Here is a 12,746-nt window from a genome sequence, read left to right as displayed (position 1 = left end):
CGTCCTCTGCAAGAGCAGCCCAAGCTGTGAGCTGCTGAGCCTTCTCTCTCCAGCCCCAGCATACTGCTCCTAGCACACTTTCCCCTAGGCTCCCTAGCTGCCCCGTTCTGAGGCCTTTCTCTCTCTTTGTAAACTGTATTTTTAACCACCCGCCCCCTCCCCCGCCCCAACGGGAACACTGTAACCGGTGGTGCCCTGTACTCAGCTTGCCTCCTGCTTTCTGTTGACCATGTATTCAATGTAGCTTTAGTTTATCAAAGGGCACACATTTAAGATTATCTTACCCCAGGCCCCTGACAAGGCTCAACGGGTAAAGGTGTTTGCTACCACGCCTGCTGAATGGAGTTCGATCCCCACCACCCACTTAGTGAAGACAGAGAACTGACTGCCTGGGAGTTCACCTCTGACCTTCACATACTAAATTAATGAAGGTTAAAAGTATTTTTTTTAGCTGGGTAGTGGTGACAAATGCCTTTAATTCCAGCCCTCAGGAGGTAGAGGCAGGCGGATCTCTGATGAGTTTGAGCCAGTCTACAGAGTGAGTTCCAGGACTGGCTCCAAAGCTACAGAGAAACCCAGTGTAGAAAAAAAAAAATCAAAAACAAAACAAAAAACAAAAGTATTTTTTAAAATATTATTTTAACCCATACCTGTGATTCCAGCACCCAAGAGGCAGAAGAAGGTAGGTCTCTGTGAGTTCTAGAGTTCTCGGCCAGCCTGGTCTACATAGATAGCTAGTTCCAGGCTAGCCAGAGCAACATAGTATCCCACCACCACCAAAAAGCATGGCATCCAACCTTCCACCCCTCCATCTCTCTCCATCCCCTTCTGGCAGGGAGAGTGGAGTCCCTGATGCACTACACTCAAGGTCTAGTGTCTGCAGTGATTGACCATATCCCCAATGAGGGGCAAGGCCTGACCCATCCTACCACAGGAGGCCGAAGCACTGAAGGTTGCTGCAGGGACTCCTAGTGGCTCTGGGGTGAACGGGGCCAGGTCCTGCGCCCCGCATCCCGCAAAGGGGCTGCAAGGCTAGTTCCCAAACTCATCGAACTACGCTGCCTCAACGCATCCCAATGCCACTAGTATTGGGGCCTTTCTCTGCCCAGCCTCTCATCTGCATTCTCCCCTAAGCAGACTAGAGTTTGGGGCACAGATCTCAGCCTAATCCAACACACAGTCCCATCACCCCCAGTCTATGAAATCCAGCTCGTCCTGCGCACAGCCACGTCCTCACCGGGTGCCCGGTCAGATGAATGTCGCACCGTTTCATCCGCCCCTGCGCCCGCCCTTGGGCGCTATGCCCTGGTTTCTTCAGCCCTGGTTTATCAAAGCAGCACTAAGTGTCAAATCAAATCACCCATTGAGCCTCCAGGGCCAGTTTCCATCCTGTACTCACCAGCAGCCCTGGGGGCCCCGCGGGCCGATGCCACTCTCCCAGAGCAGACCGGAATCTAATCAGGTGGCAGCTTGGGTACTTTCCAAACCATATCCTTCAGGCCTGGTTCACTGAATTATGTTGAAACGCGTCTGCAATCAAGGATTTTTGAAAAGTCCTTTTCTCACCCCTTTTAAGTTCTTTCATTCCTTTGTGACGAGCGCTCCAAAACTGTACCGCGTGGAGACAGGCAGTCAGACATCTAGCCCCTTTAGCAATTGATCGTATTCACCTACAAGGCGGCGCCTGGCTCTCTCTCAGCTCCGCCTAGGGAGAGGAAGCAGCTGGCAAGGGGGCAAAATTAAGAAAATTGTTCTAGGAAGAAAAGATGCGAGGAGAGAAACCGAAGTGGGCTGGGCGGGGTGGGGGAATCAACTTTGAATACTCAGGAGTGCAAATCGCACTTTCAGACGTTAATTGATACTGTCTGCTTACACACTGTGCAAGGCGGTGGAACGCGAAACCACGAGACCCGGTTTGGACCTTCTGGGCAAGCTGAATCAAGGGTCCGAAAGTTTGGAATCTGTGCTAAACTCAGAGCCCAGGTTAGTGTCCTCAGAGGGCAGAAGAGGCTGTGGGATTTCCTGAAGCTGAAGTTTCAGGCAGTTGTGAGTTATTCTGGGGTCACTGGGAATCAGCCCGGAGCCTCGGTAAGAACTGCCAGTGCGTTTAACTGCTGAGGCAAGAAACTAGTTCCGGCTGGTGACATCTTTTCTTTCTTTCTCTTCTTTGCTGTATATATTCTACACACTTAGAAAAAAAGACTGGATTTACCCAAACGTACTTTTGGCCAGAATGCTTTTTGTTTGTTTTGAAACAGTTTGACTGTGTAACCTGGCTGACTTGGAACACATAGACCACGTTATCTTTAAACTCACAGAAATCTACCTGCTTCTGCCTCCCAAGTACTGAGATAAATTTGTTTTTTTCAAGCCAGGGTTTCTCTGTGTAGCTCTGGCTATCCTGAAACTCGCTCTGTACACCAGGCTGGCCTTGAAAACACAGAGATCCACCTGCCTCTGCTCCCCGAGTGTTGGGATCAAAGGTCTGCACCACCACCACCCAGCTATTTTTAAGTCTGGAAACAGACAGGGTTTCATCAAGTCCAGGATAACCTTGAACTCACTATGTAGCTGATGTTGACTTTGAACTTCTGATCCTCCTTCTCCACCTCGCAAGTGCTAGAGTACAGGCAAGTGCCACCATGCTAGAGTTGCATGGTGCAAGGGAACAGACCACAAACGCATGCTAGGCAAGCACTCTGCTGCCTGAGCTGCGTCCTCGGCCCAGGGTCCAAGTTTCCCAGACAGTGAGTGGTGTGGTTCACTGCAGGGCTGCCTGAGGCCGAGGTGACAGAGTAAAGCCAGTGTCAGAGAGGAAGATAACTGGGGGTAACGGCGGAAAGCAATGGAATTGAGTCGAAAAAGAAGCTAAGTGCTTTGATTTTGTTGTGTCTGATGATTTTGTGTTATTGATTGGTGAGTTCTTTTGGTGCTGCTGTTACTGTTGCTTTTGTTAATTTTATTATTTATTTGTGGTGTGCGGTGTGTGTGTGTGTGTGTGTGAAAACTTGTAGGAGTTGGTTCTCTCCTTCTACCATGAAGGTCCCGGGAATCAGATTCAAGTCTTCAAGCTTGGAGGTGTCTTTACCCAGTGAGACATCTCCCCAGGCCTTCAGTGTTGTGTGCTGAGCCGGCTCAGCACACCATGAAAGGCTCTCTAACAGGCACCAGCAGGTTTTACCCCTTCGCCTCCCCTTCCCCTTGCTAAACCATTCGATTACATTCCCAAAGCTAGCTCCCAAAGTCTATCCCCTTATTTGTCCACTTCGTTATGCCTTGCTAAAATTACTATCAATACACCAAGGTCCAGTAATCAAAATTCATACATTGACTGTGCTGGTTACCAGGTCCAATCAGGACTTCTTGGCTCATCCGAACACAGCCTTCCCCTTTTCTCTCCTTAAAAGCCCACTCCTGCGAAAAAGACCTGCCGTCTGTCTTTGTCCGATCTGGAGGCAGGCCCCCAATGCTTGTAATAAACCTTCTTTGCTCTGAGAACTTGGTGTGGGATGTTCTGTGTTTCAGGAGTGGATCGAAGACACAGGGTCACTCCCAGATGAATGTAGGCTCCCTGGAAGCAGGGAGGAACAGTTTCTCTGAACTGCTGAACCCCGAACAGCACGCAGAGGTGCGTTTATTGATTGCTACACAAAAGGTGTTTTTTGGGTAAAACAATTCCTGATGCCAAAGGCCCTGATCTAATCCATATGTCCGTCTGAAGGGGAGCATCAAGCCTCTGCCACTTTAATCCTTACTGTGCACTGTTTGCAGTGCCCAATAATCCAAGACCTCCAGGTGTGCCAGGATGGTCCTGCGACCAAAGCTGTGCAAAGGCCATGCAGCCGCTTCAGAACAGCTCTACCGATAAGAATCACTGTTTCTCAGTGGTTTCTTCTAGAAAACATCTATCACTCTGAAGTTCACCTTAGATATGGTGAAAACCAGCTACTTCCGTCTAATGCTTTCCCTAGACACCATGATTCTATTAACTTCTCTGCAACCTGGTGTCTGGGTGAACGCTGCGTCGACTCCTAGCCCCGCCCCCGCTCCCAAGTGGGAGTTTAACGCGGAGCCAGCTTCTATTCCCTAGTCTGGGATTGACATCACTCAACAGCAATTCCCTCAGCCCCTCGATAATGTCTTAGGCAAACTCCTAGCTCTAGGCTGGGAAATGTCAGATCCACCCAGTTTCAGACACACTACCATATCTGAGCCGTCTTTACTCCTTGCCGCTGCTCAAACTGGCACACTCACCCTGGCTGCCGAGTAAAGGGGAAGGTTGGGCTGGCATGGTCTAGGGCTAAGATGCTTCACTCTTTCTCTTGGCACGGCCACCTCCTCGCTGAGCTGGGCACTGGAGAATGGAAACGGTCGATATGGTGAGAAGGGACAGGTCCCAGGTGGAGGGCGCGGATCAGACTGGGTTAAGCTCTAAGGTTAAGCTCTGGGTTAAGCAATAGCTATTGCTGTTGGTCTCAGTTACGCAGCTTTGCGGGGAGAGATGAGAGCAAGTGAATGTTCACTAGTGACAGACCTGAGAAGTGACCACACCTGAGGGAGTTTGGCAGATCAGTGAACGGACGGGGGTTAGGTACAGGAGTTTGGGGGCGTAGGTGAGTGGTTAGTCCAGGGGTGCAGGTGAAGGGTAACTCACGTGAGTGAACATGAGTATGACATCTATACCACACTCTCATCTTCCCAGCCTTTGCTCCCTCCTTCTGGAACTTGAGGAAGGGCCCAGTCAATCTGTTAAGTTTCCTGGCTGTAGGACAGCCACTGCCCAAGATAGATGGCATCCCCTTGTGAAATCTCCTCAGACAGAACAACCTTGTCTTCCCCAATCCCATTGACAGTCCCCTTCCAATCTCCAGAGGAAAGACCCTGCCACTAGGGTCCAGAGTCATCTGGCTATGGGGGCGGGGGTCCTACTCTTCCTCTACTTCTTCCTATGCAATCTCAGAAGATTTTCAGACTCGCCTCTCCCCCGCCCCAGGTCCATGGAAGACTGGTGAGAGCAGCGGCCACTCCTTGCTGGATTCCCACTATTTTCAGAGCCCATTTTCCTCGGCAGCTCCAGCTATAACAACTGCTGTCCATGCCACAACCATTTACGGTTCCAGATAATAAGTCTAAAAGGAACTGTGTGCTCACTTTATTTTTCTTTTCTAGACCTGTTTACCAGAATGGAGCCTTCTATAGTGGCAGAAAAGAAAGAATGTGCTAAATGACAACTTGACACAACCCAGACAGCCTGGGATGAGAGACTCAGTGAGGGATTGTCCGCAACAGTTGGCCTGTGGGTGTTTCTGTGGTGGGTTGTCTGGATTGCCTTGATTAAAATGGGGGATATCCACCCACTGTGGGCAGCACCATTCCCTAGGCCACTGTGGACAGCACCATTCCCTAGGCCACTGTGGGCAGCACCATTCCCTAGGCCACTGCGGGTAGCACCATTCCCTAGGTCACTGTGAGCAGCACCATTGCCTAGGCTACTGTGGGCAGCACCATTCCCTATGCCACTGTGGGCAGCACCATTCCCTATGCCACTGTGGGCAGCACCATTCCCTAGGCAGAGGGCCCTGGGCTTATCACAAGAAAGCATGCATTTGTTTCCCCTCTGCTCTGTGGAATATTCCTTTACTCTGTGTGAGTATATGTCACTGTGATTGGGTTAATAAAGAAGCTGACTGACCAATAGCTGGACAGGTAGAGGTTAGGCGGGACAGGCAGACAAAAAGAGAGTACCGAGGAGAGAAGGAGGATCTCAGAATCGTTAGGAGACACAGAGAGAAGGAAATGAACTTGCTGTACTGGGAAAAGGTTCCGAAATACGTGGCAGAGCGTAGATAAGAGATATGGGTTAATTAGGTTATGAGGTAGTTTGTGACAAACTAAGCTGTCGACCAAGCATTTATAATTAATAAGTCTTTGTGTGGTTATACTGTCTGGTGGGACAGAAAAGTCCGCCTACATATGGTACCCGCCATCAGGCAACATAGACTCACATAAGATCCGAGAAAGCTTTAAAAAAAAAAAAAAAAAAAAAAAAAAAGAGGTTCCAAACACATAAAAACAGTGTCAAATGCATCTTCTTGATAACTACTTTTTCTCGATGCTAGCAGTGAACAGAGACTCAGCTCCTTTAAGAGGTGGCTTCCTGGGTTGGTGCTAGTGGTTAACACAAGTGTGGCTCTTTTAAGAGGCCCTGCTACTGAACACTTAAATGGGGTTTATGAACAGTAGGGGGCAGTGTGGGCCCAATAACTCCCCAGAGCTGAAGTGGAAAACATGGCTCCTGCTGATACCTCTGCCATGAAGCTAGGCTCTCAGGGAACCAAGGAGAGAGGAGCCAGCTGCCAATGCCGTTTGCCAGCACATTTGCTGGAGACTAACATAGCAATTTAAGATTTATCTCATGCCAGGTGGTGGTGGCAGCACACACTTTTAATCCCAGCACTTGGGAGGCAGAGACAGGCACTCTGTGAATCGGAGGCTAGCCTGGTCTACAGAGTGAGTTCCGGGATACCCAGGACTGTTATATAGAGAAACCTTGTCTCAGAAAACCAAAAACAACCCCACAAAGATTTGTCTCATGCAACCAAAGAACAATACAGATGCTCAGTAATGACAGATCCAGAGGAAAGAAGCCTCTAAATGGTTACAGTGTTTTTAAAAATATACATAGGCTTGGACATGAAAAGAGAAAGGATATAGATGGTCATAGATTAAAAAATAGTTTAAAAATAATAACATAAAGTACTTAAAAAGAGATAAAGTAATAAAAAAATAAGCCACATAAAGATGGGAAATACACAGAGTCTGGATCCTGTATGCTTTCTTTTCTTTTTTTTTTTTTAAATATTTATTTATTATGTATACAATATTCTGTCTGTGTGTATGTCTGCAGGCCAGAAGAGGGCACCAGACCTCTTCTGTGAGCCACCATGTGGTTGCCGGGAATTGAACTCAGGACCTTTGGAAGAGCAGTCAATGCTCTTAACCACTGAGCCATCTCTCCAGCCCCCCTGTATGCTTTCTTGTATGTTATCTTTAGATTTTCTGATTCTAATGAAGGAACTGTTGGATTCAACCAACGTATATATTTTAAAAATACCTTGACTTCAAAATGTAAGTCAAAAGATGTGTTGCTAGCCGGGCGGTGGTGGCGCACGCCTTTAATCCCAGCACTCGGGAGGCAGAGGCAGGCGGATCTCTGTGAGTTCGAGACCAGCCTGGTCTACAAGAGCTAGTTCCAGAACAGGCTCCAAAACCACAGAGAAACCCTGTCTCGAAAAACCAAAAAAAAAAAAAAAGATGTGTTGCTTTGGGGGAGAGATTATACTTTTATTTCCACAGGAAATTTTGGTATAAAAAGATAAGATAGATAGTATTTTCTCTAAATTTGCCAAATACAAATGGACCAGATATTGTAACTGTAATTCTTACATGATAACTTTTTCATTGTATAAAATTTTACTATGTTAATGTTAAAAACTCCATTTTTAGCTGGGCAGTGGTGGTGCATGCCTTTAACCCCAGCACTCAGGAGGCAGAGACAGTTGGATCTCTGTGAGTTCAAGGCCAGCCTGGTCTACAAGAGCTAGTTCCAGGACAGACTCCAAAGCTACAGAGAAACCCTGTCTCGAAAAACTTAAAAAAAAAAAAAAAAGAAAAGAAAGAAAGAAAGAAAGAAAGAAAGAAAGAAAACCTCCATTTTTTTTTTAGCTTTTTTTTTTTAGATTTATTTATTTATTATGTATACAACATTCTGCTTCCATGTATACCCACACACCAGAAGAGGGCACCAGATCTCATTACAGATGGTTGTGAGCCATCATGTGGTTGCTGGGAATTGAACTCACGACCTCTGGAAGAGCAGTCAGTGCTCTTAACCACTGAGCCATCTCTCCAGCCCGAAAACCTCCATTTTTAATTATACAATGAAGAAAACATGTTTTTGCGAACTAGAGAAAACATGTGTTTGTGAACTAGTGGTGACCCCACCCTGCCTGTTGACTAGAACAGGTGTTTTCCAACAGCCTGCAAGTGCTTCCCTGTCCTTCGCCTGACCCAGCAACCTCCCGTCCCACCTTTGACATAACCAATCATAGTAAATGCCCTTAAAATGAGCCAATCCCTGCGTTTGACAAACAACCCACTGTACCCCCCCCAACCCGAATATGCCTTTAAAAGCAGCCTGTAATAGCTGGTCGGGGCTTCGCTCCCTCGCCTGGCTGAGGAGCCCGTTTGCGCAAACGAGAATAGACTTCCTCTTGCTTTTGCATCAACCGGACTGGTGGGTGGTTCCATGGGGCGGCCCTTCTGAGGAGTTAGCATCCCAGAGTTAGGGTCTAACAACAAAAAGGGGGGAAATGTGGAATATCCCATTACACTGTGTGAATATATGGTATTGTGACTGGGTTAATAAAGAAGCCTACTGGCTAAGAGCTGGACATGTAGAGGTCAGGTGGGACAGGCAGACAAAAAGAGTTTGAAGAAGAGGAGGCGTCTCAGGAGTTGCTAGGAGACACAGAGGAAGCTGGAGCTACTGGTTGTGAAGAGATAACAAGGGGTCCAGACATTTAAGTCTCTGTCTTAAAATGGTTGAGCTTACAATTTTTCTACGTTATTCTAATGGAAATATAATATGCATCACACAGAAATGGCAGGTTAAATGTTTGAGTCAGGATCTCATGGGTCTCAGGCAGCCCAGCCTGGCCATCTCAATCTCACTCTGTAGACTGTGAACTTCTACCTTGCCAGTGCTGAGCTACAGGTGTGGCCCCCACACTTAGTTTATTTGGTTGTGGAGGCTGGGGGGCTTTGTGAGATCTCACTAAGCACTGCACGGACCGAGCCCTAGCCCCAGCCCCAGCCCCTTAAATGCGTTCGGATCTGGTATTTTCAGCTTGCTCTGTGGCAGAGTACTTAGCTAGCATGTTCAAGGTCCTGATATCACATGCTTGATATCAAGCATTGCAGAAAAGAAGAGGAGGAAGGTTGGCCATGGTGGCATGCGCAGCAACCAATGAGGCTGTGCCCTGTCTGTCGTCAGCCTGGACACTGGAGATCAGAATGACCCTGTGTGGACTGGTTCTCTATGCCACACCATGGAGGTTCAGCCTCTTTCAGCCTTTGAACTATTCAGCCTGGTGGAAAACTGATGTGGCCAGACTTAATGACTCCCATTGCCCTCTCTGATCCTAGGGTCATTCTGCAGGTAACAATGGTGGCTGAGGCTTAGGGCAATATCATGATCAACGGTCCTCCTGGATACATTTTGCATGTCCAGTTCATACAGCGTACCATAAAGCAGTCCAGGCAAGGGCAGTTTCTTGCCCAAATGGCTAGCCTTGCCACACTGAAGGCAAATTCCATAACAAGTTTCTTCAATGCCCAGCAACCTCTCTAAAGTAATTGATGCTGCCAGAAGCAGACATGTCTCATCGTTGAGAAAAATCTAAGTTCTTAAAACATTTTAAATGCCATATTCTGTATGCTGAAGATTATCAAACTGAAATATACCTCTGTATATCTAGGAAACCTAACTAACATGACTAAAAGTTTGGTTATTATGGATGACTATTAATCTGTATTTCTTAATTATACATTACATGTTTAAATGAGCTGCACACAGTACCTTAAACAAGAGCAGAAATACATACACACAGTGTAACAAAACTGACCTTAAATTTTTTTTTTAAATATTTATTTATTTATTATGTATACAGTATTCTGTCTGTCTGTGTCTGCAGGCCAGAAGAGGGCACCAAACCCCATTACAGATGGTTGTGAGCCACCATGTGGTTGCTGGGAATTGAACTCATGACCTTTGGAAGAGCAGGCAATGCTCTTAACCACTGAGCCATCTCTCCAGCCCCCTGACCTTAAATTTGTATCAGTAGACCAAGATCCATTCCAATGCGAAGTGTTCATCTCTATATCATATCCGCCTTGTTTATTTACTTATTTTTTTAAGAAATTGACTGTGGGGCTGGAGAGATGGCTCAGAGGTTAAGAGCACTGGCTGCTCTTCCAGAGGTCCTGAGTTCAATTCCCAGCAACCACATGGTGGCTCCAACCATCTGTACAGAGATCTAGCACCCTCCTCTGGCGTGCAGGCATACATCGAGGCAGAATGTTGTATACATAATAAATAAATAAATATTAAAAAAAAGATTAAAAAAAAGAAATTGACTGTGATAATTAATCACTTATAAGCAATCCCTTTTAAGTAAAAAATAAACATTTATAAACAATCATTTTGGGAATTTGGGTGTTGTTCTCTCCAAATTGCTTCCTCCTGTCTGTTGGGTAAAGTAATTTTAGGGTTCATGGAGGCCTTTCATGTGCTTTGGTATGCTATACAGACAGTCTTTTGTCTGAGTTTCTTTTGGACCTGAGAGGAGAGAGACTGTCTAGTCAGACCAACGCTGGAGGAAGAGAGTGCCTGCCCACTGACAGCCGGACTGCCGCAGGGGTGAGACTGCAGGGGCCAGTGTTTGAAGATGTCAACACGCAGGGCTCCTTGTGCACGCGTGGGAATGCATGTTCCTTGGTTGTCTTTCCTCTTCACCCATCATCTTTTGTTGAGACAGGATCTCTCACTGTCTGGGTACCCGCTGTTAAACCTGAGAATTCAGAGAAAAAAACCTAACCCATGAGATCAAATCATGGTTGTCATATTAAAGCAAGCTATATTTGGGGGTGTACCTGGGACTGACCAGTCGGCTAAGTCAGGATTTCAGAGAGCAGCCCCTGGTGTTTTCTTGAAAATTCTCCTATTTAGTCGGGGGGGGGGGCCTCATCCCAGCCCCCTGGCATCCATCTTTGGAACGCTGGGCAGAAAACTCCATTCCAAGCTCCCTCTCCTGGGAGTTGCCTCAGTCCAAACTCCACCTCCAAGAAAGCCCACCAAAGGGTGACCCCCACTCCCCAGGGAAGGTCAAGACCACTCCCACAGGCTACTTAAACTGCCCCCCAGAGAATAAACACGTGGTCTCCCCTCTTCCTCTGTGGTGGTTGTGTTGGCTCTCCCCCCGCCCTCCACCCCCTGTTTTCCTGGGACCACCCAAGAGTGCAGGCGTCCAATTAAACCTGAATATCTTTTAATTAGGTTTGATTTGGTCTGATTGGGATTATTTGCGTTGGCGGAGAGGCTTGTTGGTAAGAAGGTCCCACGGGGGGTGGGTGTTTTTCCCATGGGCCCAGGGCCACGTGTGGAAAGGCCCTTCTCACTCGCGCTCTCTGCCAGGCTAAGATCGGCTTTGTCTTGGGAGTTCCCCTTTACAGTACTGCCACTAGGGCCCGGGGGCTCATTTGCGGTTATTTTTGTCGATTTTCAAGCTTTCCTGTGGGATTCAAGCGGCGAGGCAGGCCTTGCTGAGGTGAGACTGAGTGGACAGAGACGTTTGCCACTCATTTCTTACGACCCCCCTCCCCTTTCTGACTCAAGAGCCCTGTCCCGGCGGACACACTGTGACAGACTTGAGTTCCAAGATTTGGCATAGACTTCTAAATGAGCTCTTGCAATTCGAAGCCGGATCCTCTATCGCCTCTAGGCTGCCTTTTACAAAATCTTTATAAATTGGGACTGCCCTATACAATCTGTCCTGAATGACTAATTTCTCTATTCACTAAGATATGACCTCAATATGACCTTGACAATGGAACACGATGACCACCAGAGGGAACTCTTGAATTTTTCATCTCTGGGACCTCGAAAAATTTTTCCGCCGTGGGGATAAATGGACAGAACTCTCATATGTCCATGGTTTCTGGGCACTGCACTCTTGCCCCTCCCTCAGTAGCCCGTGTCTTACAGCATCAGTTTGGGTCGCCAGGATCATGGCGCCTCCAGATTCCTGACCATCTGGGAGTTGGGATCCTGAAAGCTCCACCATGACCATGCTGCCAGAGACACTGGCCCCTCCCCCTCTCACTTGAACCCTAACTACCCAACCCCGCCCTGTGGAACAACATTCTCCACATTCCTCCCCCTCCCCAGCCAAACCAGAGGTTCAAGGCCAACTTCTCCTCCTTACCCACCTTCTTCCCCTCCCCTTCCTCCTACCGCCTCTCCCTACCCCCCAATGCCACAACTCACCTCTCGGACCTCTTCTACACACTGGCCTAACCCCTCCCAATCCTCCCCTGTCTCCTCTCACACCAGATCTCACCATAACCCTGCCCTTCTCGGCCCTCTCCGGGAGGTAGTGGGAGCCAGTACCATTATTAAAGTCCAAGTTCCCACCTCTCTTCCGAATCTCTCTCAGACAGAAAAGTGATTGGGTTCTTTCTCTGCTAATCCTTCTGTTTATATTAAGGAGTTTCACTCTGTCCTAAGCCTACAATTTATCCTGGAATGATTTATATCATCCAGGCCTCTACTCCCATTCCTGAAGAGCGTAGAATTCAGGCAGCAGCTAGACAGCACGCAGACCAGACCCACCTAGTAGGCAATATGGTCCCTGTGGGGGAAGTGGCCGTGCCAGTCACAGAACCATACTGGGATTATCAACCTGGCCAAAATGGACAACAGAGGCAGGACATCATGGTCTGCTGCCTCCTTCAGGGTATGGAGATGGTCTCGGAAAAAGTAGTTAATTTTGACAAACTTCAAGAGATCACACAGCTAGCTGACAAAAACCTGGCCATTTTTAAAAACCGATTACAAGAGACCATGGTTCAGTATACTAGACTAGACGCAGCCTCCCCATCAGGAGCCACGGTCCTGGCTACCCATT

The sequence above is a fragment of the Chionomys nivalis genome, chromosome 7 (genome assembly GCF_950005125.1).
Source record: "Chionomys nivalis chromosome 7, mChiNiv1.1, whole genome shotgun sequence".
Classification (NCBI taxonomy): domain Eukaryota; kingdom Metazoa; phylum Chordata; class Mammalia; order Rodentia; family Cricetidae; genus Chionomys; species Chionomys nivalis.
This window is presented reverse-complemented; position numbering follows the sequence as displayed.